Raw genomic sequence first — 25,291 nt, 5'->3', positions numbered from 1 at the left:
GAACTTGGATGTCCAAAAAAGCCTCCTCAGCCACTCATTTACCAAGCAACTCTTTAGTAGATCACTTCTACTTCACTCTTAAGGACTTATACAGATGGTTAACCTCTTCCTTTTTTTAAATTAATTTTTATTGTGCTTTAAGCGAAAGTTTACAAATCAAGCCATTCTCTCACATATAAACTTATATACACCTTACTACATACTCCCATTTTCTCTCCAATGAGTCAGCCCGCTCCCTCCTTCCAGTCTCTTCTTTCGTGACCATTTTGCCAGTTTCTAACCCCCTTTACCCTCCCATCTCCCCTCCAGGCAGGAGATGCCAGCATAGTCTCAAGTGTCCACATGATGCAAGTAGCTCACTCCTCATCAGCTACAACCCATTGTCCAGTCCATTCCGTGTCTGACGAGTTGGCTTCAGGAATGGTTCCTGTCCTGGGCCAACAGAAGGTCTGGGGACCATGACCACTGGGGTCCTTCTAGTCTCAGTCAGACCATTAAGCCTGGTTTTTTTATGAGAATTTGGCGTCTGCATCCTACTGTTCTCCTGCTCCCTCAGGGGTTCTCTGTTGTGTTCGCTGTCAGGGCAGTCATCAGTTGTGGCCGAGCACCATCTAGTTCTTCTGGTCTCAGGATGATGTAGTCTCTAGTTCATGTAGCCCTTTCTGTGGGTGTGAGATTCTTGATTGGCAGTTTTTTTCCTTCAGTTTTTTATATAAGTCATCCCATTGCCTTCTTGGCTGCATTATTTCTGCTGAGTAGTGTGAACTTTTTCTTATTGACTCTCCTTTATAGGTGACTTTTCGTTTATCCCTAACTGCTCTTAAAAGTCTCTCTTTATCTTTGGTTTTGGCAAATTTGATTATAATATGTCTTGGTGACTTTCTTTTAAAATCTACCTTATGTGGAGTTCAATGAGCATCTTGGGTAGATATCTTCTCATCTTTCACGATATCAGGGGAAATTTTCTGCCAACAAATCTTCAACAATTCTCTCTGTATTTTGTGTTATCCCTCCCTGTTCTGGTACTCCAGTCACTTGCAGGTTATTTCTCTTGATATAGTCCCACATGATTATTATGGTTTCTTTATTTTTTTTTAATTCTTTTATCTGATTTTCCTTCAAATATATTAGTGCCAAGTGCTTTATCTTTAAGTTCAGAAATTCTGCCTTCCACTTGCTCAATTCTGTTCCTCTGATTTTTTATTGAGTTGTCTGCTTCTGTAATTTTATTGTTAATCTTCTGAATTTCTGATTGCTGTCTGTCTATGGATTTTCCAGCTTATTAAATTTTTCATTATGTTGCTGAATAATTTTTTTAATTTCTTCAATTCCTTTATCTGTGTGTTCCTTAGCTTATTCTGCATATTGCCTCATTTCCTTCCGGATGTTTTGAAGGGTTCTGTATATTAATCTTTTGTATTCTGCCTCTGGTAATTCCAGGAATGTACTTTCATCTAGAAGATCCCTTGATTCTTTGTTTTGAGAGCTTGTTGAGATGATCATGGTCTGTTTCTTTCTGTGACTTGATATTGACTGTTGTCTCTGAGCCATCTGTAAGTTATTGTATTAGTTTATTTTATGTTTGCTTACTGTGTTGTAGCTTCTTGCTTCGTTTTGTTTTGATATGCCCAAATGGGTTGCTTGAGTGAGCTAGCTTGATTATTTTCACCTTTGGAGCTCTGATGTCCTGTTCCCTGATGGCTAGAGCTGTTATAGGGCATATCAGTCTAAGAGTGCATTCCTTTTTCTTCTGTGAATTCAGCTGAGGTTTCCAGGTAGCTGAGCATCAAGTGTGTGGTACAGGCTCTGTCCTACAATCATAGAGGGGCAGGGGTGATTGGTGTAGGTATCAGTATCTGGTTGCAGCAGGGGGTCACACTCTGAACAAGGCATGGGCTGAGAATCGTCCCTGAAGTGTTTCTGATGAGATTGTGTTCCTATACCCTAGAGTGTACAGGTGGGTGGGTCCTGCAGACAGAGCATGGGCACATAATGTTTTGGTTGTAAGGACTGGGAGGTACCAGTTATCCTTAGACCCCTGTCATGGGTGGCTGGGTGACCTGAGTGGAGCTCCCAGTCCTTAGGCCACTGATGTGGGTAGGTAAGGAACCTGTTTAATAGGCAAAGAAGTGTCAAACATCAAACACCCACCTCTCTGCCGCACAGCTGAAATGGCTGCAGTCTGCCAACAAGGGCCTATTCTCCTGAAATAGGCCCACACAGGTCCATGCAGAGGGGAAAGGTACTCAAAGTCCATGGACCATTCATGCTTAGACAGGGGCTGCTTCCGTCCTGAGCTCCCCTGGTTAGTGGAGCCGGCAAATTATCTTTTCCCCCAATTGCAAATTTATTCGTTCTCCAAGGCCAGGAGGATGGCTCTATCTAGGTGCTCAACAGGGCCTATCTCAGGCCTAAGGAAATCAGCTGCTGAAGCCGGCTTGGAAGCAGGGGTGGTGGGGGGGGGGTGCAGTAAAATATACACAATTATTTAGCTTTTGTCAAGAGCGCCGTTCTTCTCTGGTTCCAGAGGTATGAGTAGGCTGTGTGGCTTTTCTGCTTCTCCCTGAGGAAACTGCCGCCGAAGGCTAGTACCAGCCTGCCGCCAGTGCTCTAGGGAATGGTGCCTGAGGGCTCCCCGTGATTCAGGTATGATAACTCCTCTCCATTCCTGAACCATCTCTTCCTTTCTCTGCCTCTTAGTTCATTTTCTAAGCTTGCCTTTTGTGTTCAGGGCTCCTAGCTTTTCATAAATACACTCGTTTCTCTTGTTTCTTTGGGTCTTTGTTGTAAGAGGGCTCGCCTGAAGCGTCTGTCTATTCCGCAACCTTGGCTCCTCTCCTGGTTTTTGGTTTTTATTGGCTCGTGATTAGGAGCATTTCCTCCTGTGTGTATTAGGTGCCTGAATGTCTTTGGTGAAGTGTCTGTTCATATTCTTCATATATTTTTTAATTGGATTATTTGTTTTTCTGTCATAGAGTTGTTGGATTTTCATATAGATTTTAAGGATTAGACCTTTGTCAGATACATCATAACCAGAATTTTTTCCCAGTCTGTAGGTTCTCTTTTTTACTCTTTTAATGAGGAAAAGTGTTTAATTTTTAGAAGATTCCGGTTATCTAGCTTATCTTATGGTGTTTCTGTATTGTTAGTTATGATTTGTATTCTATTTATGCTATATATTAGGGCCCCTAAAATTTTTTTTTTTTTTTTTTTTAGTGTTGTCAGATTCACTAGCTACTCCTTGGAAACCCTATAGGGCAGTTCTACTTGATCCTATAGGGTTGCTGTGAGTTGGAGTTGACTCGATGGCAATGGGTTTTTTTTTTTTTTTTGGTTTAGTGTTGACACTATTTTTACTTCCACCATCTTTATAGTTTCTGGTTTTATATTTAAGTTTTTTTTTTAAATCAATTTTCAGTTAGTTTTTGTTTATGTTGTGAGATATGGGTCCTGATTAATTTTTATGCAGATCGATATCCAGTTGTTCCAGCACCATTTGTTAAAAAGACTGTCTTTTCCCCATTTAATGAACTTTGGTCCTTTTTCAAAGATCAGGTGACCAAAGGTTGATGAATTTATATCTGGTTTCTTAGGTTGATGGATTTACGTGGGTTCTTGCTTCTGTTCCAGCGGTCAATGTGTCTGTTATTGTACCTGTAGCAGGCAGTTTTGACTACTGTAACTGTATAGTAGGTCCTGACTGAGGTAGTGTGAGGCCTCCTACTTTGTCCTTCTTCAATAATGCTTTACTTACCTGGGGCCTCTTTTCTTTTCATATAAATCTAATTATTAGTTTTTCCATTCATTAAAGAATGCTGTTGGCATTTGGATTGGGATTTCATTGTAGTTGTGGATTGCTTTGGGTAGAATTGACATTTTTACAATGTTGAATCTACTTATCCATGAACATGGCATGTTTTTCCGTTTATCTAGGTCTTGTTTGGTTTCTCACAATAGTGTTTTGTAGTTTTCTTTGCATAGTTGTTTACATTCCTGGCTAGATTTATTCCTAAAGTATTTTGTTATTTTAGAGACTATTATAAATGGTATTGCTTTCTGGATTTCCTTTTCAAAATTCTTTTTATTGCTGTATAGGAACCCACCTGATTTTTGTAGATTTATCTTGTATTCTGCTATTTTGCTCAATCTTCTCTTAGTTCCAGTAGTTTTCTGGTGGAGTCTTTGGGGTTTTCTGTGTATAATATCATGTCATGTGCGAATAGGGATAGTTTTACTTCTTCCCTACCAATTTAGATGCATTTATTTTTTTTTCTTGCCTTATTGCTGTAGCTAGGACTTCCAGCACCATGTCAAATAGAAATAGTGATAAAGGGCATCCTTGTCTTTTTCCTGTTCTCAGGAGGAAGGTTTCAGCTCTCTCCATTGAGAATAACGTTAGGTTTTAATTTTGTATAAAAGAAACCAAAACAAACAAAACCAAATCCATTGCTGCTGATATAGATGCCTTGTATTATGTTGAGGAATTTCCCTTCTGTTCTTGTTTTATTGAGAATTTTTATCAGGAATGGATATTGGACTTTGTCAAATGCCTTTTCTTTTTCGACTGAGAGGATCATATGATTCTTTTGTTTTATTTATGTGTGTGTTATGTTGATTGATTTTCTAATGTTGACCCATCCTTACATACCTAATATGAATCCCACTTGATCATGGTGTATTATTTTTTTTGATATGATGCTGAAATGTATTGGCTAGCATTTTGTTGAGAATTTTTGCATCTATGTTCATGAGAGATATTGGTCTATAATTTTTTTTTTTTTTTTTGTGGTGTCTTTACCTGGTTTTGGTATCAGGGTTATGTTGACTTCATAGAATGAATTCAGTAATATCCCTTCCTTTTCTGCATTCTGAAATAATCTGAGTAGTACTGGTGCAAGCTCTTCCGTGAATGTTTGGTAGAATTCTCCTGTGAAGCCATGTGGGTCAGGCTTTTTTGTTGCTGTTGTTCTCGGGAGGGTTTTTTTTTTTTTTTTAATTACCTTTTCAATCCCTTTTCTTGTTATGGGTCTTTCCAGATTTTCAACCTCAGTTTGTGTCAGTTTAAGTAGGTAGTGTGTTTTTAGAAATTTGTCCATTTCTTCTAGGTTTTTCAGATTTGTTGAAGTGCAGTTTTTCATGGTACTGTTATGACCTTTTTTATTTCAGTTGAGTCTATTGTAATATCCCTCATTTCATTTCTTATTTGGGTTATTTGCTTCCTCTCCTGTTTTTCTTTTGTCATTTTGGCCAGTGATGTGTTGCTTTTGTTGGTCCTTTCAAAGAACCAAGTTTTGGTTTTGTTGATTTTTTTCTTTTGTTTTTCTGTTTTCTATTTCACTTATTTCTGCTCTAATCTTTATTATTACTTTTTTTTTCTGGTTGCCGTGGGCTTCTTTTGCTGTTCTCTACCTTTTTGTTTGAGTTGTATAGCCAACATTTTGCTTTCCTCCCTTCTTTTTTGATGTGTGGTGCATTTATTGCTGTAAATTGACCTCTGCACACTGCCTTTGTTGTGTCCCAAAGATTTTGTTATCAAGTGTTTTCATTCTTGTTTGATTTTAGAATTTTTTTTTTATTCCATTACCCAGTGGTTTTTAAGGAAGGTGTTATTCAGTTTCCATTGATTTGATTTTTTTTCCTTGCTTTTCCTGTTATTAATATCTAGTTTTATGGCATTGTATTATCTCAATGTTTTGGATTTTGTTGAGGGCTGCTTTGAGCCTAAGATGTGGTCTGTTCTGGAGAACTTTCCATGTGCTTTGGAAAAGAATGTATACTTTGCTGCTGTTGGGTGGAGTGTTCTATATATGTCTATGATGTCAATTTTGTTGATTGTGGCCTTTAGCCCTTCTGTATCTTTGTTGGGTTTCTTTGTAGATCTTCTGTCCTTTACCGAGATTGGTGTGTTGAAGTCTCCTACTATTATTGTGGAACTGTCAGTTTCTGTTTCAGTTCTGTTAGAGTTTGTTTTATGTATTTTGGAGCCCTGTCATTGGGTGTGTAGACATTTATTACAGCTATGGCCTCATGGTGGATTTTCCCTTTAATCGTTATATAATGTCCTTCTTTGTCTTTTATGGTGGATTTTTGTTTTAAAGTTTATTTTATCTGAGTTTAGTATTGCCACTCTTGTTTTTTATTGGCTGCTGTTTGCTTTATATGTTTCTTCCATCCTTTGATTTTTAATATATTTATGTCTTTGTTTCTAAGGTGTGTTTCTTGCAGACAGTGCATTGATGGGTCATATTTTTTTAATCTATTCTCTTTCTCTCTGTCTCTTTATGGGTGCATTTAAGCCATTTACATTCAGTTTGATTATTGATAGGTGTGTCTGTCATTTTGTGGTGCTGCCATTTTGTAGTGCTTTTTTTTGTGGTGCTGGTGTTTTCTTTGTTCCTCTTACTCTTCTGTGCTGAATTTCTTTTGTTTGTGGATTTTTTTTTTTAATTTCTTTTGTTTTTGTAGATTTCATGTTTACTGAGACTTCATGTTTTTCTTTACTTTGATGAGTAGGCTTGTTGACTTTCTTGTGGTTACCTTGAAATTTATCCCATTTTCCAAATTAGAACCAGTCTTTTATTACTTGATATCACCTTGACTTCCTCTCCATGTGGCAGTTCTATACCTATACCTTTTATTTCCTTTTTTAATGTTCTGACGTTATTGTCATTTGCAGACTGACATCTCCAATTCCCTGTTTTAAGACCTTTAGTTTTGTTTTACTCTCAAGAATTCATTATCTAGGTTGATATCTGGCTGATGCTGTCCTGTGTCTTAGATTCAGGTTGTTGTCTGATGTTTTTTCTCTAACCAAAAGACTCCGTTTAATAATTCTTTTAAGTTTGGCTTGGTTTTTACATATTTCCTTAATTTCTGTTTATCTGGAAATGTCCTCATTTCCTCACCATATTTGAGAGAGAGTTTTTCAGGATATATTATTCTTAATTGGAAATTTTTTTCTTCCAAAGTTTTATTTATATGTCATCTCATTGCCCTTCTTGTGTGGATGGTTTCTGCCAACCTGTCAGGGTTCAGTCTTTTTGTTTCCCCTTTGTATGTGACTTTTTGTTTTTCTTGAGCTGCTCTCAGGTTCTGCCTTTTGTTTTTTGCTTGAGTGATTATGATATATCTTGGTGACTTTCTTTTGGCATCTATCTTATATGGCATTCGTTCAGCTTCTTGGATGGTTACCTTTTCGTCTTTCATAATATTATGGAAGTTTTCTGTCAGCAAATCTTCAGTGATCATCTCTGTGTTTTCCATTTTCTCTTCCTGTCCTGAAACTCCAATCATATGCAAATTTTTGCTCTTGATTGTATCCCACATAGTTCTCAGCTTTTCTTCATTCTTTTTTCTGATTTTTCCTCAAACAAGGTAGTATCCAAGGATTTGTTTTCACTTTCACTGATCCTTTCATCTGTTGTTTCAGATTTGCTCCTAAAACCTTCTATTGCCACTGGCCATTTCTGAACTCTTTTTTATCCTTTGGATATTTAATTGCTGCTTTGTATGATTTACAATTGTTTATTTATTTGACATTTTGTTCCTGTATTATTTTCTTGAATTCTTCCTTTGCTTTGTCTGTGTCTTCACTGATTTTGTCTGCATTTTTCATGATTTTGTCCATTTTTTCTTAGTTTTTTCTGTTTTCCTTCATCTCTTTCCTGATCTCTTGTAGATTCCTGTGTATTAGACTTTTGAATTCCCTATCCAGTAATTCCACTGCCTTTTCTTCTACTGGAAGGTCATTTGGTGTTTTGTTTTGGTTGCTTACTGGAGCCATCCTGTCCTGTTTTTTATAAATATATGTTCATATTGCCTGCTGTCCCTGAGACATTCAGAAATTATTTCCTTCATTTATTGATTGTAGGCTTTTTTTTTATTTCTTTATGTCTGGGTGTGTGGGCTGGGTGTATTTTTGGTTGCTCATCCATGGGCACAATAGTTCTCACCACTTTGTCCAGTTGGGCAGGGCTGGTCACTCAACTGTTGTGCCGCAGGGCAGGTACAGTGGGGGAGAGGGGCAGGCGAGATCATTTGTTGCATGAACTGGGGCCAGCAGGGCATGGGCAGGGGGCAGTGTGGGGTGGGGTCTAGGGGTCCGTGCCAGTGCCATTCAGGTGTGCAGCACTCAATAGGGCAGGGCCAGGGGGCAGCGCTGTGTTGGGTCTGGGGGTCTGAAGGTCTGTACAAGTGCTGCTTGGGAGCATGGCACTCTGCACACAATGCAGAGAAGTCAGGGGAATGGAGATGATGTGATGTGCAGAGCTAAGTGGAAAGAGAAGAGAAAGAAGAGAGAAACAAAAGCAAAATAATGCAACAAACAAAAAAAGAGGAATAAATAAAATGGTGGCACGGTGGGAGTTGGCAGGTTGGGGAGAGGCAGACCGAGGGAGGCAGTGTGCAGTGGCTTTTTAGCTGAGTGGTCTGGCTTAGCCTGTCGAGAAGGGGTGGGAGTGGTACATGGGGCTAGGTGAGCAGGAAAAAGGAAAAGAAAGAAGGGAAAGAGAGAAGACACACAAAACAACAACAACAAAAATAAATATGGTGATGAGAGAACCAGCTTTTGGGGGCGAGGCAGAAGTGTGATGGGGGTGAACTGGTTTTTTTCTTACTGGGCTGTACAGCATGGCTCCTCAGGAAGGGGCGGAGGCAGTGTGGGCCCTTGGTAGGGGAGAGAAGGAAAAGGGAATAAGGAAAAGATAAAAATAAAAAATATGGTGCTGTGGGAGCTGGCGGGTGGAGGTGGTGCAGACCCAGGGAAGCTTTGTCTATGGCTCTCTAGCCAAGTGGTGCGACACAGCCTGTTAAGAAGGGGCGGGGACAATGTATAGGGCTAGGTGTGTGGGAGAAAGGAAAGGAAGGAAGGGGAGGAGAGAGAGAAACAAAACAAACAAACAGAACAAAGAAAAATATGGTGCTCATGGACCTGGCTGGTGGGGATGGCATGAACTTTGGGAGGCCATGTGCTGGTGGCTATTTAGCTGAGTGGAGCAGCACGGCCCATCGAGGAGGGTGTCTGGATGGCACACAGGGCTAGGTAGGCAGGAGAAAAGAAAGGAAGGGAGATAGAGGAAACCAAAAATAAAATAAAAACAAAAAAATATGGCACTGAGGAAGCTGGCCGGTGGGGGTGGCATGGACCCAGGGAGGCTGTGTGCTGGTGACTGTCCAGTCAAGTGGTATGGCATGGCCCATAAAGAAGGGACCAGGTTGGTGCACAGGCGTAGGTGGGTGGGAGAAAGGAAAGGAAGGAAGGGAGAGAGAGAAGAAACCAAAAACAAAAAGTAACAAACAAAAAAAATGGTGCTGGGGGGACTAAGGGGTGGGAAACCATGTATCTTTTGTTACTGGGTGCTCTGTCTCCTGTTGGGAGCTCTGTGAAATTGCCTTCGTGTACTACCAGTCCACGGTCCTTGGTGGCTGTAGTCCAAGATGGTGAATCTGTGCTGCCTTAGCTGGCAGAGGACCTCCACTCCGTAGCTCTCCTCATTCTCGGTTCTTTTTCAGTTTTTTCTTCCATTCAGTGCTTGGTTTAGTTCTTTATCCCTTCATTTAATGTTTAGGGTTCCAGGATTGATGTTTGTGTCTGTTTACTTAGTTTTTTCAGTCTTTGCTGCAGAGGGACAGCATGGTGCTTCTGTCTGTAGTACCATGTTGGCTTTCTCAGTCTTTCCACGTAGGCAGTGTTTCCTAAACTGGAGTGAGTCATGGACCCTCCTGTAGACCCTCGTGGGGGAGAGGGGATTCTAGAGAATGGCCAAGCTATTTCTTGAAACATTCTCCAAGAGATCATTAATTATCACTTAATTCCAGTAATAGTAAAACAGCAACATAAACATAATCAAGATCATGTGGCATTACTGGCTATGCCATTTCTGAGTTTGACTATCTTTTAGTATAGGTGAGCTCATGTGACTTATATTAATTTGTGAATATTAATTTATGAATCTTCTGAGGCATAACTATTGAAGCTGATGTGGCTCATTTAGCTAGTAGCTGAGCCTAAAAAAACAAGCTACTAACTGTTCACCTGTCATTTTGGCTTTGCTGTCTGTACAAGTACTCATTTTGTGAGGAAAATTCTACCCACAATGATATTCTAAATTTACATGAGTCTCCAGAATGGGAAGGGGCCACTGTATCATGTCTTTTTCCTACTTAGATAATGCTAAAGTCTTAGTGAAAAATTCTTTGCTGTTCCACTCTTTTATTTTTATCAAAGGTACTAATCATTACCTCATTTATTTATTCATTGAACAAATAATTCACTATGCAATAGATATGTTATAGTTAATCATATCAAATCTTGTTATATTAATTACATTTTAGATTGATTTTTTTTTTCAATGACAGTAGTTTAGGAAGACATTCAAATCTCCCTGGTAAATGCTTTTACTGTCTGCCCTACTTAGTCTTAATCACTGTCTCTCTAAGACTTAATTTTTTCACTACTTTCAAGCCCCTTGAGGGAAAGAGAAGACTGTATTTTAATACTATCCCATATTCTTTTGTACACAAGCTTTGTGGTTAATTGATGGATTCCATCAACCAGGGCATCCTATTCCTCTAGCTTTCTGTCTGACTGAGATGGTATTTTTAAGTAGAAAATTGGATATGAGTTTTCTGTAGGTTCTTTCCCACCATGTATGTTCTTTGGTATTATTATTTTCTTCATTATTATGAGTGATAATAGTGGTAGTGTGGTAGCATAGAGGCAGAAATGTAAAAAGAAGAGAGCACAGTCTTTGGAGTGAATAGCTTTGGCTACACTACTTGGAAAATTTACTTGACTTTCTCTGAGCTATAGTTTTCCTGTAAAGAAAAAGTGAATTAAAATACACATCTTTCAAGGAAGTTAAGAAAATTAAATCAATAATGTATGTGTAAAATGATGAGATGAATAATTTGCTTGTGGCAATACCATGAAACCACAAACTATGTTTCTTCTTTCCCCTCATGACCAGATACAGCCTTGGGTGCAAGGGACCCGGGAGCACCAACAAGCAGTACCTTGAGGAGGAGAAGGGAAAAGACTAGTGGAGACAAGGAAGCCTGGTTTTAATAGCAGAATTAGAACACAATATTCACTGGATTGGACTGAATATATCAGAAGGGGTAGGAATGCTGTTAATGGGCAATCTTAAGTTTTGTCTCCCCAGATTCCGCTCCTCGAGCCATGGAAAGCTCAAAAAAGCAAAGATATTAGTTATTAGGAAAAATAAAGACATTCTTTGTTTATAAATTGCTGAATTGGACCTGTGTCCAAACCCATTCATACTTGTGAAAGCAGCGTACATAGTCAGCATTCAACAGGTGTTCGCTCTATTCTCCACATTTCCCTTTTCTCTCTCTTTCTAGTGATATATGCATACGCACACACACACATATATGTAAAACTGTATACAAATATAGTACACAGTAGCAATACTGATTTTAAGATGTGTGTGTGTAAATGCAAGTGTGTGTGTGTATGTGTATCCATCCATCAATCCATATGTAGCCGTAGTCGTCTCCCTTAGGGGTAACTGGGTAACTGGAACTGTTTGTGTATTTGTGGAGGGGGGAGTCATCATAATGAGCAGAGAGTGTTACTGGTGTTTTCAGGAATACTAAACATTCAGCAGAGTGCAGGAGAACCCCCAAACAGGGAATTGTCCTCCCCCAAATGCCGGTAACACCCCCATTGAGAAATACTGTGCCATTAGAGTATGCAAGAACCCTCAGCAACTTTGTGAATTAGAAAGTCTGCTTATAATTCTATCATACAGCATAACATTTTCAGGGGAAGTAAGAGAGCCTTTGCCTTGAGTAATAGTATTACTCAGTGAAATATTCACAGACTTTTGATCCATGCTGTGAAATGCTAGGTATGTTAAATTCTAACATAGATGTGAATATTATTTTGGATTTTAAGGCACTGCTATCATTGTTTTCTTATGGGTGAAATAAAGGGTTGTTACTACTTGAATTTTTTCCTCCAGATATTCTTTCATTGGGATGCTATTAGATAAAAGTTGGATTGGGTTTGTGAACAAGGCATTTCACCAGAAAAATAATCTTAGTGTCACTGTACACACACACAGAGACTGCACACACAGACTTTGGAGGGCTCTTTTGATATTATATGGGGAAACCGACAGTGCCAATAATAGTGCAGAACTATATCTCTCACAGTGCTTTTGAAGGCATAGAAAGCAAATGACAATTTCAGTGGTAGTGGTAGCTAAGATATATTTTGAAATGCCTGGAAAGAAACTGACATTCTTATAGGAGTACAGGAAATTGTTTTTGAGCCTGTGAAGGCATACAGAAAGCTAATGATACCTCAGAGGAATAGCATTCTCAGGTTTTAGATGCCACAGATGCCAGCGATGCCAAAGCCAATATATAAAACCTTTCTTATAGGGCCTTTAAGAATCCTCAGTTGTGCTTTTATTAGCAGGCTGAGTGCGTATATAGAAATGTTAATGGCCTGTGGAGCAAGCTCAGCTTGTTTTTACAAACTACAGAACTATAAAAGTTATCAGAAAGGACACACATTCTCATCCTTTCCTTTGTTTCTTATTTATTTCCTTCTATATATAACAGAGCACATGTCATGTGCTAGGTTCTATAGATATAAAGATAAATCAGAGGTGGAGTCTTCTGGTCAGAAGCTAGCAATCTAACATGGGGGAAGTGTGTGCATTAATATCTACAAAGCAAGGTATAAGGTGATAATCATACAAATGAAGTAGAAATTAAATGGAAATTTAGCAGAAAAAGAAATTACTTCTGGCTGATACAATCAAAGAAAGCTACATAGAAGAAAGAGTGGAAATGGTATTTAACTGTTTTCAAGACTATGTAAGATTTGGGCAGGTAGCAATTAGCTTGCAGGGGGAAAGAAGAAGGTATTGCAGGGGAGGACATTCCAAGCCAATGGAATAACACTAGCAAAGGTTAGAACAGGAGTGGCATAAAATGGAGAACAGCTAAGGCTTAGGAGATGTTAGTATATACAGCTGATCATTCAGAGAATCAACTTGTATTTATCGGTCACTAAATTAAGAATTCTAGTCCTCCAACTTTGATATGCCCCAGAAACTGCTTTGGAGCCTACTAAAAATTCCAGTGCCTAGGAGTTCTTCCTCTTACTCCTTGTTTAGAAGACCCCAGAGATCCTGTTGTTCCTCATAGCCGATGGGCAGCTTTGGACCATCACCAGCCATAGGAGACTCTGGCCGTGTATGTTACCGAGCTGGAAGACCGTGCTGGGATGCCAAGAGCAGAATGGAAATGGAAATTTCTTTTCTAAGGCGTATGATCCTCAACTCTCTTTTTAAGTAGGTACAATAACATCTCATATTTTATTTAATTTTCTTTTAATGGAAACCCAGTTATACTAAAAGAAAGCAAATGAATGGTGAAGAAGATTTGAATGATGTTTGTAAGCTTTTTTATTTTTATAATTTTTAGTGTACTTTAAGTGAAAGTTTACAAATCAAGAGAGTTTCTCACACAAAAACTTAAATACACCTTGCTACATACTCCCAATTACTCTTGCTCTAATGAGACAGCCCACTCCCTCCCTCCACTCTCTCTTTTCGTGTCCATTTCGCCAGCATCTTGCCCCCTCTACCCTCTCATCTCCCCTCCAGGCAGGAGATGTCAACATAGTCTCAAGTCTGAATGCAAGAAGCTCACTCCTCACCAGCATCCCTCTCCAACCCGTTATCCAGTCCAATCCATGACTGAAGAGTTGGTTTCGGGAATGGATCCTGTCCTGGGCCAACAGAGGGTCTGGAGGCCATGACCACAGGGGTCCTTCTAGTCTCAGTCAGACCATTAAGTTTGGTCTTTTTATGAAAATTTGAGGTCTGCATCCCACTGGTCTCCTGCTCCCTCAGGGGTTCTCTCTTGTGTTCCCTGTCAGGGCAGTCAATGGTTGTAGCCGAACACCATCTAGTTCTTCTGGTCTCAGGCTGATGTAGTCTCTGGTTTATGTGGCCCTTTCTGTCTCTTGGGCTCATAATTATCTTGTGTCCTTGGTGTTCTTCATTTTCCTTTGGTCCACGTGGGTTGAGACCAATTGATGCATCTTAGATGGCCACTTCCTAGTGTTTAAGACCCCAGATGCCATTCTTCAAAGTGGGATGCAGAATGTTTTCTTAATAGATTTTCTTATGCCGATAGACTTAGATGTCCCATGAGACCATGGTCCCCAAACCCCTGCCCGTGCTACGCTGGCTTTTGAAGCATTCGGTTTATTCAGGAAACTGCTTTTGGTTTAGTCCAGTTGTGCTGACCTCCCCTGTATTGTGTGTTGTCTTTCCCTTCACCTAAAGTAGTTCTTATCTACTATCTAGTGAATACACCTCTCCCACCCTCCCTCCCTCCCCCTCTCATAACCACAAAAGAATGTTTTCTTCTCAGTTTAAACTATTTCTCAAGTTCTTATAATAGTGGTCTTATACAATATTTGTCCTTTTTGCAACTAATTTCGCTCAGCATAATGCCTTCCAGGTTCCCCCATGTTATGAAATGTTTCATAGATTCCTCACTGTTCTTTATCGATGAGTAGTATTCCATTGTGTGAATATACCATAATTTATTTATCCATTCATCTGTTGATGGGCACCTTGGTTGCTTCCATCTTTTTGCTGTTGTAAACAGTGCCGCAACAAACATGGGTGTGCATATATCTGTTTGTGTAAAGGCTCTTACTTCTCTAGGATATATTCCGAGGAGTGGGATTGCTGGATCGTATGGTGGTTCTATTTCTAGCTTTTTAAGGATGCGCCAAATCGATTTCCAAACTGGTTGTACCGTTTGACATTCCCACCAGCAGTGTATAAGTATTCCAATCTCTCCACAGCCTCTCCAACATTTATTATTTTGTGTTTTTTTGGAATAATGCCAGCCTTGTTAAAGTGAGATGAAATCTCATTGTAGTTTTGATCTGTATTTCTCTAATGGCTAATGATCGTGAACATTTCCTCAGGTATCTGTTAGCTACCTGAATGTCTTCTTTAGTGAAGTGTCTATTCATATCTTTTGCCCATTTTTTAATTGGGTTATTTGTCTTTTTGTAGTTGAGTTTTTGCAGTATCATGTAGATTTTAGAGATCAGGCACTGATCTCTAAATGTCATAGCTAAAAACTTTTTCTCAGCGTGTAGGTAGCCTTTTTACTCTTTTGATGAAGTCTTTGGATGAGCATAGGTGTTTGACTTTTAGGAGCTCCCAGTTATCTAGTTTTTCTTCTGCATTCTTAATAATGTTTTGTATACTGTTTATGCCATGTATTAGGGCTCCTAATGTTGTCCCTATTTTTTTTCCATGATCTTTATCGTTTTAGAGTTTATATTTTGTTCTTTGATCCATTTTGAGCTTGTTTTTGTGCATGGAGTTAGGTATGGATCTTGTTTCATTTTTTTGCAAATGGATATCCAGTTATGTCAGCACCATTTGTTAAAAAGACTGCCTTTTCCCCATTTAACTGTTTTGGGGCCTTTGTCAAATATCAACTGCTCATATGTGGATGGATTTATGTCTGGATTCTCAATTCTGTTCCATTGTTCTATGTATCTGTTGTTGTACCAGTACTAGTCTGTTTTAACTACTGTGGCGGTATAATAGGTTCTAAAATCAGGTAAAGTAAGGCCTCCTGCTTTGTTCTTCTTTATCAGTAATGCCTTATTTATCCGGGGCCTCTTTCCCTTCCATGTGAAGTTGGTGATTTGTTTCTCCATCTCATTAAAAGAATGTATTTAGTATTTGGATCGGAATAGCATTAAATGTATAGACCTCTTTTGGTAGAATAGACATTTTTATAATGTTAAGCCTTCCTATCCCCGAGCAAGGTATGTTTTTCCACTTATGTAAGTCTCTTTTGGTTTCTTGCAGAAGTGTACTGTAGTTTTCTTTGTATAAGTCTTTTACATCTCTGGCAAGATTTATTCCTAAGTATTTTATCTTCTTGGGGGCTACTGTAAATGGCATTGATTTGGTGATTTCTTCTTCAATGTTTGTTTTGTTGGTGTAGAGGAATCCAACTGATTTTAAATGTTTGTCTTGTATCCCAATACTCTGCTGAACTCTTTTATCAGTCTCAGTAGTTTTCTGGAGGATTCCTTAGGGTTTTCTGTGTATAAGATCATGTCATCTACAAATAGAGATACTTTTACTTCTTTATTACCAATATGGATGCCCTTTATTTCTTTATCTAGCCTAATTACTCTGGCTAGGACCTCCAACGCAATGTTCAGTAAGAGCCTTGATAAAGGGCATCCTTGTCTGGTTCCCGATCTCTAGGGGAATGCTTTCAGGCGCTCTCCATTTAGGGTGATGTTAGCTGTTGGCTTTGTATAAATGCCCTTTATTATGTTGAGGAATTTTCCTTCAATTCCTATTTTGCTGAGAGTTTTTATCATGAATGCGTGTTTACTGTGTCAAATGACTTTTCTGCATCAATTGATAAAGTCATGTGATTCTTTTATTTATATGATGGATTATGTGAATTGTTTTTCTAGTTTTGAACCATCCCTGCATACCTGGTGTGAATCCCACTTGGTCATGGTGCATTTTTTTTTGATGTGTTGTTGAATTCTATTGGCTAGAATTTTTTTAAAATAATTTTTATTGTGCTTTGAGTGAAAGTTTACAAATCAAGTCAGTCTCTCACCTATATACTTATATACACCTTACTACATACTTGCATTTACTCTCCCACTAATGAGTCAGCGCACTCCCTCCTTCCAGTCTCTCCTTTCGTGACCATTTTGCCAGTTTCTAACCTCCTCTACCCTCCCATCACCCCTCCAGACAGGAGATGCCAACATAGTTTCAAGTGTCCACATGGTGCAAGTAGCTCACTCCACATCAGCATCTCTCTCCAACCCATTGTCCAGTCCATTCCATGTCTGACGAGTTGGCTTCAGGAATGGTTCCTGTCCTAGGCCAACAGAAGGTTTTGGGACCCTGACTACCGAGGTCCTTCTAGTCTCAGTCAGACGATTAAGTCTGGTCTTTTTATGAGAATTTGCAATCTGCATCCCACTGGTCTCCTGCTCCCTCAGGGGTTCTCTGTTGTGTTCATTGTCACGGCAGTCATCGGTTGTAGCCGGGCACCGTCTAGTTCTTCTGGTCTCAGGATGATGTAGTCTCTGGTTCATGTGGCCCTTTCTGTCTCTTGGGCTCGTAATCACCTTATGTCCTTGGTGTTCTTCATTCTTCTTTGATCCAGGTGGGTTGAGACTAATTGATGCATCTTAGATGGCGACTTGCTAGTGTTTAAGACCCCAGACACCACACTTCAAAGTGGGATGCAGAATGTTTCTTAATAGATTTTATTTTGCCAATTGACTTAGATATACCCTGAAGCCATGGTCCCCAAACCCCTGCCCCTGCTTTGCTGACCTTTGAAGCATTCAGTTTATTTAGGAAACTGCTTTGCTTTTGGTTTAGTCCAGTTGTGTTGACCTCCCCTGTATTGAGTGTTGTCCTTCCCTTCACCTAAAGTAGGTCTTATCTGCTATCTAATCAGTAAATTAACCTCTTTCTCCCTCCCTCCCCCATCTCATAACTACAAAAGAATGTGTTCTCAATTTAAACTATTTCTCAGTATCTTATAATAGTGGTCTAATGCAATATTTGTCCTTTTGCAACTGACTAATTTCACTCAGCATAATGCCTTGCAGGTTTCTCCATGTTACAAAATGTCTCGCAGATTCCTCACTGTTCTTTATCGATGCGTAGTATTCCATTGTGTGAATATACCATAATTTATCCATTCATCCATTGATGGGCACCTTGGTTGCTTCCATCTTTTTGATATTGTAAACAGTGCTGCAATAAACATGGTGTGCATATATCTGTTAATTAAAAGGCTCTTATTTATTTCTTTAGGATATATTCTGAGGAGTGGGATTGCTGGATCGTATGGTAGTTGTATTTCTAGCTTTTTAAGGAAGTGCCAAATCGATTTCAAAAGTGGTTGTAATATTTGACATTCCCACCAGCAGTGTATAAGTGTTCCAATTTCTCCACAGCCTCTCCAGCATTTATTATTTTGCATTTTTTGGATTAATGCCAGCCTTGTTGGAGTGAGATGGGATCTCATTGTAGTTTTAATTTGCATTTCTCTAATGACTAATGATCTAGAGCATTTTCTCATGTATCTGTTAGCCACCTGAATGTCTTCTTTAGTGAAGTGCCTGTTCATATCCTTTGCCCAATTTTTAATTGGGTTGTTTATCTTTTTGTCATTGAGTTTTAGCAGAATCATGTAGATTTTAGAGATCAGGTGCTGGTTGGAGATGTCGTAGCTGAAATTTTTTTCCCAGTCTGTAGGTGGTCTTTTACTCTTTTGGTGAAGTCTTTATTTATTTATTTTTTTAGATGAGTATAGGTGTTTATTTTTAGGAGCTCCCAACTTTCTGATTTCTCTTAGTCATTTTTAGTAATGTTTTGTATTCTGTTTATGCCTTGTATTAGCGCTCCTAACGTTGTCCCTATTTTTTCTACCATAGACTTTATGTTTAGATCTTTGATCTATTTGGAGTTAGTTTTTGTGCATGGTGTGTGGTATGGGTCTTGTTTCATTTTTTTGCAGATGGATATCCAGTTATGCCAGCACCATTTGTTAAAAAGACTATCTTTTCCCCAATTAACTGACACTGAGCCTTTGTCAAATACCAGCTGCTCATATATGGTTGGATTTATATCTGGGTTCTCAATTCTGTTCCATTGGTCTATATGCCTGTTGTTGTACCAGTACCAGGCTGTTTTAACTACTGTGGCTGTATAATAAGTTCTAAAATCAGGTAGAGTGAGGCCTCCCACTTTTTTCTTCTTTTTCTACAAGGCTTTACTTATCTTAGGTTTCTTTCCCTTCCATATGAAGTTGGTGGTTTGTTTCTCCATCACATTAAAAAATGTAGTTGGAATTTGGTTCGGAAGTGCATTGTATATATAGGTGGCTTTTGGCAGAATAGACATTTTTATAGTGTTAAGTCTTCCTATCCATGAGCAAGGTATGTTTTTCCACTTATGTAGGTCCCTTTTAGTTTCTTGCAGTAGTACCTTGTAGTTTTCTTTGTATAGGTCTTTTACCTCTTTGGTAAGATTTATTCCTAAGTATTTTATCTCCTTGGGGGCTACTGTGAATAGTATTGATTTGGTGATTTCCTCTTCAGTGTTCTTTCTGTTGATATTGAGGAATCCAACTGGTTTCTGTATGTTTATCTCGTAACCTGAAACTCTGCCGAACTCTTCTATTAGTTTCAGTAGTTTTCTTGAGGATTCCTTATGGTTCTCTGTGTTTAAGATCATGTTGTCTTCAAATAGAGATCATTTTACTTCTTCCTTGCAAATCCGGATTCTCTGTATTTCTTTATCTAGCCTAATTGCTCTGGCTAGGACTTTCAGTACAATGTTGAATAAGAGCGGTGATAAAGGATATCCTTATCTCATTCCCCTTCTCAAGAGAAATGCTTTTAGGCTGTCTCCATTTAGGATGATGTAGACCGTTGGCTTTGTATAAAAAAATTATGTTTAGGAATTTTCTTTCTATTCCTGTGTTGCTGAGAGTATTTATCATGAATGGGTATTGGACTTCATCAAATGTATTGGCTAGAATTTTGTTGAGGATTTTTGCATCTATGTTCATGAGGAATATTGTTGTATAATTTTCTTTTCTTGTGGTGTCTTTACCTGGTATTGGTAACAGTGATATGGTGGCTTCATAGAATGAGTTTGGTAGTTTTCCATCCTTTTCTATGTTCTGAAATACCTTTAGTAGTAGTGATGTTAACTCTTCTCTGAATGTTTGGTAGAACTCTGTAGTGAAGCAGTCCGGACCAGGGCTTTTTTTTGTTGGGAGTTTTTTGATTACCTTTTCAACCTTTTCTTTTGTTATGGGTCTATTTAGTTGTGCTACCTCTGTTTGTGTTAGTTAAGGTAGGTAGTGTGTTTCTAGGAATTCATCCATTTCTTCTTGGTTTTCAAATTTGTTTGAGTCAAATTTTCAGAGTAATCCTCTATGATTCTTTTAATTTCAGTTGGGTCTGTTGTAATGTCACCCATCTCATTTCTTATTTGGGTTATTTGCTTCCTCTCCTGTTTTTCTTTTGTCAGTTTGGCCAGTGGTTTATCAATTTTGTTGATTTTTTCAAAGAACCAGCTTTTGGTCTTGTTAATTCTTTCAATTGTTTTTCTGTTTTCTATTTAGTTTAGTTCAGCTCTAATTTTTATGATTCGTTTTCTTCTGGTGCCTGTGGGTTTCTTTTGTTGCTCTCTTTCTATTTGTTCAAGTTGTAGGGATAATTCTTTGATTTTTGGCCCTTTCTTCTTTTTCAATGTGTGCATTTATTGGTATAAATTGTCCTCTGAGCACCGCTTTTGCTGTGTGCCAAAGGTTCTGATAGGAAGTGTTTTCATTCTCATTGGATTCTCTGAATTTCTTTATTCCATCCTGAATGTCTTCTATCATCCAGTCGTTTTTGAGCAGGGTATTGTTCATTTTCCAAGAGTTTGATTTCTTTTCCCTGTTATTGATTTCCATTTTTATGGCCTTATGGTCAGAGAAGATGCTTTGTAATATTTCAATGATGTGGATTCTGCTAAGGCTTGCTTTATGACCTAATATGTGCTATTCTAGAGAATGTTCCATGTACACTAGAAAAGAAAATATACTTGATTGCTGTTGGGTGGAATTTTCTTTATATGTCTATGAGGTCCATTTGGTTGATTGTGGCATTTAGATCTTACGTGCCTTTATTGGGATTCTTTCTGGATGTCCTGTCCTTCAGCAAAAGTGGTATATTGAAGTCTCCTACTATTATTGTGGCACTGTCTATCTCACTTTTCAATGCTGATAGAATTTGTTTTATGTATCTTGCAGCCCTGTCACTGGGTGCATAAATATTTAATATGGGTATATCTTCTTGGTGTATTTTCCCTTTAATCATTATATAGTGTTTTTCCTTATCCTGTATGATGGATTTGACTTTAAAATCTATTTTGTCAGAAATTAATATTGGCACTCCTGCTCTTTTTTGATTGTTGTTTGCTTGATATATTTTTTTCTATCCTTTGAGGTTTAATTTGATTGTGTCTCTAAGTCTAAGGTGTGTCTCTTTTAGGCAGCATACAGACAGATTACTTTTTTAAATCCATTCTGGCACTCTCTGTCTCTTTATTGGTGCATTTAGTCCATTTACATTCCGGGTAATTATGCATAGGTATGAATTTTGATGTCTTTTTGTGTGTGTAGTTGACAGTTTCTTTTTCCCATTTAATTTTATGTGCTGAGTAGATTATCTTTATATATTGTTGTTTCCTCATATTTGTTGTTGATTTTGTTTCTGCTAAGTCTATTTTTTTCTTGTATTTCATTTTGTGAGTAGGATAGTTCGTTTCCTTTGTGGTTACCTTATTTTTTACTACTATTTTTCTAAATTTAAAACTTACTTTTCTTTCTTTGCATCGCCGTATCTTCCTCTCCATATGGAAGGTGTATGATTACATTTCTTAGCCCTTCTTTATTATTTTAAAGTCGTTTTCTTTTATATAATAACATCACTGGTACCGTGTTTTGAGCTTCTTATTTTTATTTTCTTGCTTTGTTTTTTTGGATTTCCCTGTCTGGTTTGACTTCTGGTTGCTCTGCCCAGTTTTCTAATCTTGGGTTGATACCTGATATTATTTGATTTTCTAACCAAAGAATTCGCTTTAGTATTTCTTGTAGGTTTGGTTTTTATGAATTCCGTAAACTTGTGTGTATCTGGAAATGTCTTAATTTCATCTCCATACTTAAATGACAGCTTTGCTGGGTATATAACTCTTCGCAGGCAATTTTTTTCCTTCAGTTTTTTAAATATGTCATCCCATTGCCTTCCTGCCTGCATGGTTTCTGCCAAGTAGTCCGAGCTTATTCTTACTTGCACTTCTTTGTAGGTGACTTTTCATTTTTCTCTCACTGCTGTTATAATTCTCTCTTTATCTTTGGGTTTGGCAAGTTTGATTATAATATGTCTTGGTGAATTTCTTTTCAGGTCTACCTTATGTGGAGTTCGATGAGCATCTTGGATAGATATCTTCTCATCTTTCACAATATCAGGGAAGTTTTCTGCCAACAAATCTTCAACAATTCTCTCTGTATTTTCTGTTATCCCTCCCTGTTCTGGTACTCCAGTCCTTCGTAAATCATTTTTCTTGATAGAGTCCCGCATGATTCTTAGGGTTTCTTCATTTTTTTAAATTCTTTTATCTGATTTTTCTTCAAATATATTAGTGCCAAGTGATTTATCTTTGAGTTCAGAAATTCTGGCTCCTGTTTGCTCAATTGTGCTTCTCTGACTTTTTATTGAGTTGTCTACTTTTGTAATTTTATTGTTAATCTTCTGAATTTCTGATTGCTCTCTGTGAATTTTTCCAGCTTATTAAATTTTTCATTATGTTCCTGAATAATCTTTGTAATTTCTTCAATTGCTTTTATCTGTATGTTCCTTGGCTTGTTCTGTGTATTGCCTCATTTCCTTCCTGAGGTCTTTCAGGGTTCTGTATTTTAAACTTTTGTATTCTGGCTCTGGTAATTCCAGGAATGCACTTTCTTCTAGAAGATCCCTGGATTCTTTGTTTTGAAAGCCTGTTGAGGTGATCATGGTCTGTTTCTTTATGTGACTTGATATTGACTATTGTCTCCGAGACATGTATAAGTTATTGTATTAGTTTATGCTTGCTTACTGTGTCATAGCTTCTTTCTTTGTTTTGTTTTGGTATACCCCTATGGGTTGCTTGAGTGAGCTAGCTTGATTATTTTCAGCTTTGGAACTCTGATGTCCTGTCCCAAGCTCACCAGAGCTGTTATCAGGTATATCAGTCTAGGAGTCTGTTCAGTTTTATTATATAAATTCAGCTCAGGTTTCCAGGTAGCTGATCAACAAGTCGTGGCATAGGCTCTGTCCTATAGTCTTAGAGGGGCAGGGGTGACTGATGTATATACTGGTAACTGATTGCAGCAGGGGTCACACTGTGAGGAAGGCAGGGGGCTGAGATCTGACCCGGAAGTGTCTATGAGGAAAACACATCCCTGTTCCCTACAGCGTGCAGGTGGGTGGGTTCTGCAGACAGATCATGGGCACCTGAAGTTTTTGACTGTAAGGCCTGGGAGGTACCAGTTATCTTTGGACCCCTGCTGTGGGTGGTGGGTGACCTGAGTGGAGCTACCAGTCCTTAGGTCCCTGATGTGGGTAGGTGAGGACCTTGTTTAAAACGGAAAGCAATGTCAAACATCAAACACCCACCTCACCACCGCACAGCTGAAATGGTTGGAGTTTGCCGACAAGGGCCTATTGTCCTGAAGTAGGGCTACACAGGTCCATGGTGAAGGGAAAGGTGCGCAAAGTCCACGGAGGTTTTATGCCTGAATAGGAGCCGCTTCCGTCTTGAGCTCTCCCAGTTAGTGGAGCTAGCAAATTATCTTTTCCCCCAAATGCAGATTTTTTCCTTCCCCATGGCCGGGAGGATGGCTCTAGGTGCTCAACAGGGTGTATCTCAGACCCAGGGAATTCAGCCCCTGAAGCTGGCTTGGGGGTGGGGGGGAGCGCAGTAAAATACACGCAAGGACTTAGCTTTTGCTGAGAGCGCCGTTTTTCTCAGGTTCTGGAGGTGTGAGTGGGCCGTGTGGCTGGCTGCTTCTCCCTGAGGAAACTGTGGCTGAATGCTAGCATCAGCCCACTGCGGCGGCTCCAGGAATGGTGCCTGAGGGCTCCCTGTGATTCAGGTTCAGTGACTCCTCTCCACTTCTGAACGGTCTCTCCCTCCCCCTGCCCCTCAGTTCGTTTTCTAAGCTTGCCTTTGAAGCTCAGGGCTCCAAGGTCGTCACAAATATACTCATTTCACTTTTTTTTTTCAGGTCTTTTTTGTAAAGAGGGCTCGTGGGAAGCATCTGTCTCTTCGACCATCTTGGCTCCACCGTTTGTAAACTTTTTGTATGATTTTTATTGTGATTTTTTTTTTTTTTGTTTCCTAACTGATTAATAAAGGGAAATATATATGGGGAAGACTGACCTGTTATCTTTTGTCATGGCTCAGATAGAGTGAAATTATTCCTGCCTTTCCAAAAAAACTCTCAAGGTTTATTGGTATTTTTAATTCATCTGAGATGTGCTTTTCAGTGAACCAACGTTGGTCCTGATCCTTTTGTAAATAGGAGATTGTACTCAAGGAAGTGAAGCCTCCCTTTTCACAAAACAGTTGCTTCTCTGACCTTAATGATGCCAAATCCAAGCTCCACTGTATTCCTGCCCTGGCCACTCTCTGATATTTTTGTCACTGGATTCCCCGTAGCACCTTTGGCCCTACTTGGGCCTCGGGTCTGGTTACAGTAGTGTGTTGTTCAGTGCAACTGGGTATGAAGAGTATTGTACCAATCAAGTGGGCCTTGCAATCACATGTGACATATTAAAGGCTGCTGTTTCAATAGCTTGACTTAGCAGATGACTTCCTGCTCCTCTTCCTCTTAAAGGTCAATGGGCTGGTCTGGACCTAGCCCTAGCTGTCAGACCCAACAACACATCTCCTCTGTGTCCCCTGCTCCCCAGTTTGCTTCAGCCCAGTTTGTCCATCTCCTGGCATTTCCATAGCCCTTTGTATGTTACAAGGCCTTTCCTATACATTTGAAGTCTAACAACAATTCTGCAAGATATACAGTATGTATACTTGTTACTATTTGGTGAGTGCCTACTATAATAGGGCCAGAAATGTTGAATGATTTCCCCAGTCATAAAGTAAAGAGATTGCAGAGTCAGTAAGCAAAGTTATGTCTTTTTACTCTTAGTCTGGATAGATCCCATATTGGGGTGGAACAAGGTCTTGAACATTTTATACATTGCCGCTTGTGCTAGGACACTGGAAGTCTGTAGAGCAGGCCTCGTCTCATATAAATTGTGCTGTACTTGTAATAGGCACCATATGGGATCTTGCCTTAGAGCTGGGACCTGAAACGTGCCTTTTGAAGGGCCAAACCGTCCAGCTCTCGGGGAAGAAAAGCCATTTTGGGTATGAATGCTCTGGAAAGATGCCCACGGTCCCTGGATCCATTGTCAGCAAGACCTCCATTTTGAATTATCTTTTTTCTGTCTTTTTCCATGGAATATGTTGGGTCAGATCGGGGAGAGTAGTGGAAGAGGAGGGAACTGAGCATCAGCTACATGGTGCTAAGTGCTTTACATTCTGTTTTAGTTCATTGAATCCTCATGATTTGTATTATTGGTACGTATTAGAAATGAGGAAGCCCTTGTGGC

The 25,291-nt window shown here is 39.0% G+C and overlaps 1 protein-coding gene across 17 annotated transcripts in view; it reads left to right on the top strand.

Moving 5' to 3' along the window:
- The window catches only part of MSRA (methionine sulfoxide reductase A), an 813,898-nt gene that overhangs the window by 143,701 nt on the left and 644,906 nt on the right, over positions 1 to 25,291 (top strand). Inside the window, exon 2 of one of the 17 annotated variants that reach the window (XM_064272632.1) lies at positions 2,528 to 2,646. The exons of the other annotated variants lie outside the window; for them this stretch is intronic. The gene's annotated coding sequence lies outside the window, so the exon portion shown is untranslated. The remainder of the gene's footprint in view (positions 1 to 2,527; positions 2,647 to 25,291) is intronic. 17 annotated transcript variants of the gene reach the window in all.

Source organism: Loxodonta africana, chromosome 19, assembly GCF_030014295.1.
Source record: "Loxodonta africana isolate mLoxAfr1 chromosome 19, mLoxAfr1.hap2, whole genome shotgun sequence".
NCBI classification, from domain to species: domain Eukaryota; kingdom Metazoa; phylum Chordata; class Mammalia; order Proboscidea; family Elephantidae; genus Loxodonta; species Loxodonta africana.
The sequence above is the reverse complement of the archived record's forward strand: the minus strand, read 5'-3'. Positions and strand labels throughout refer to the sequence as shown.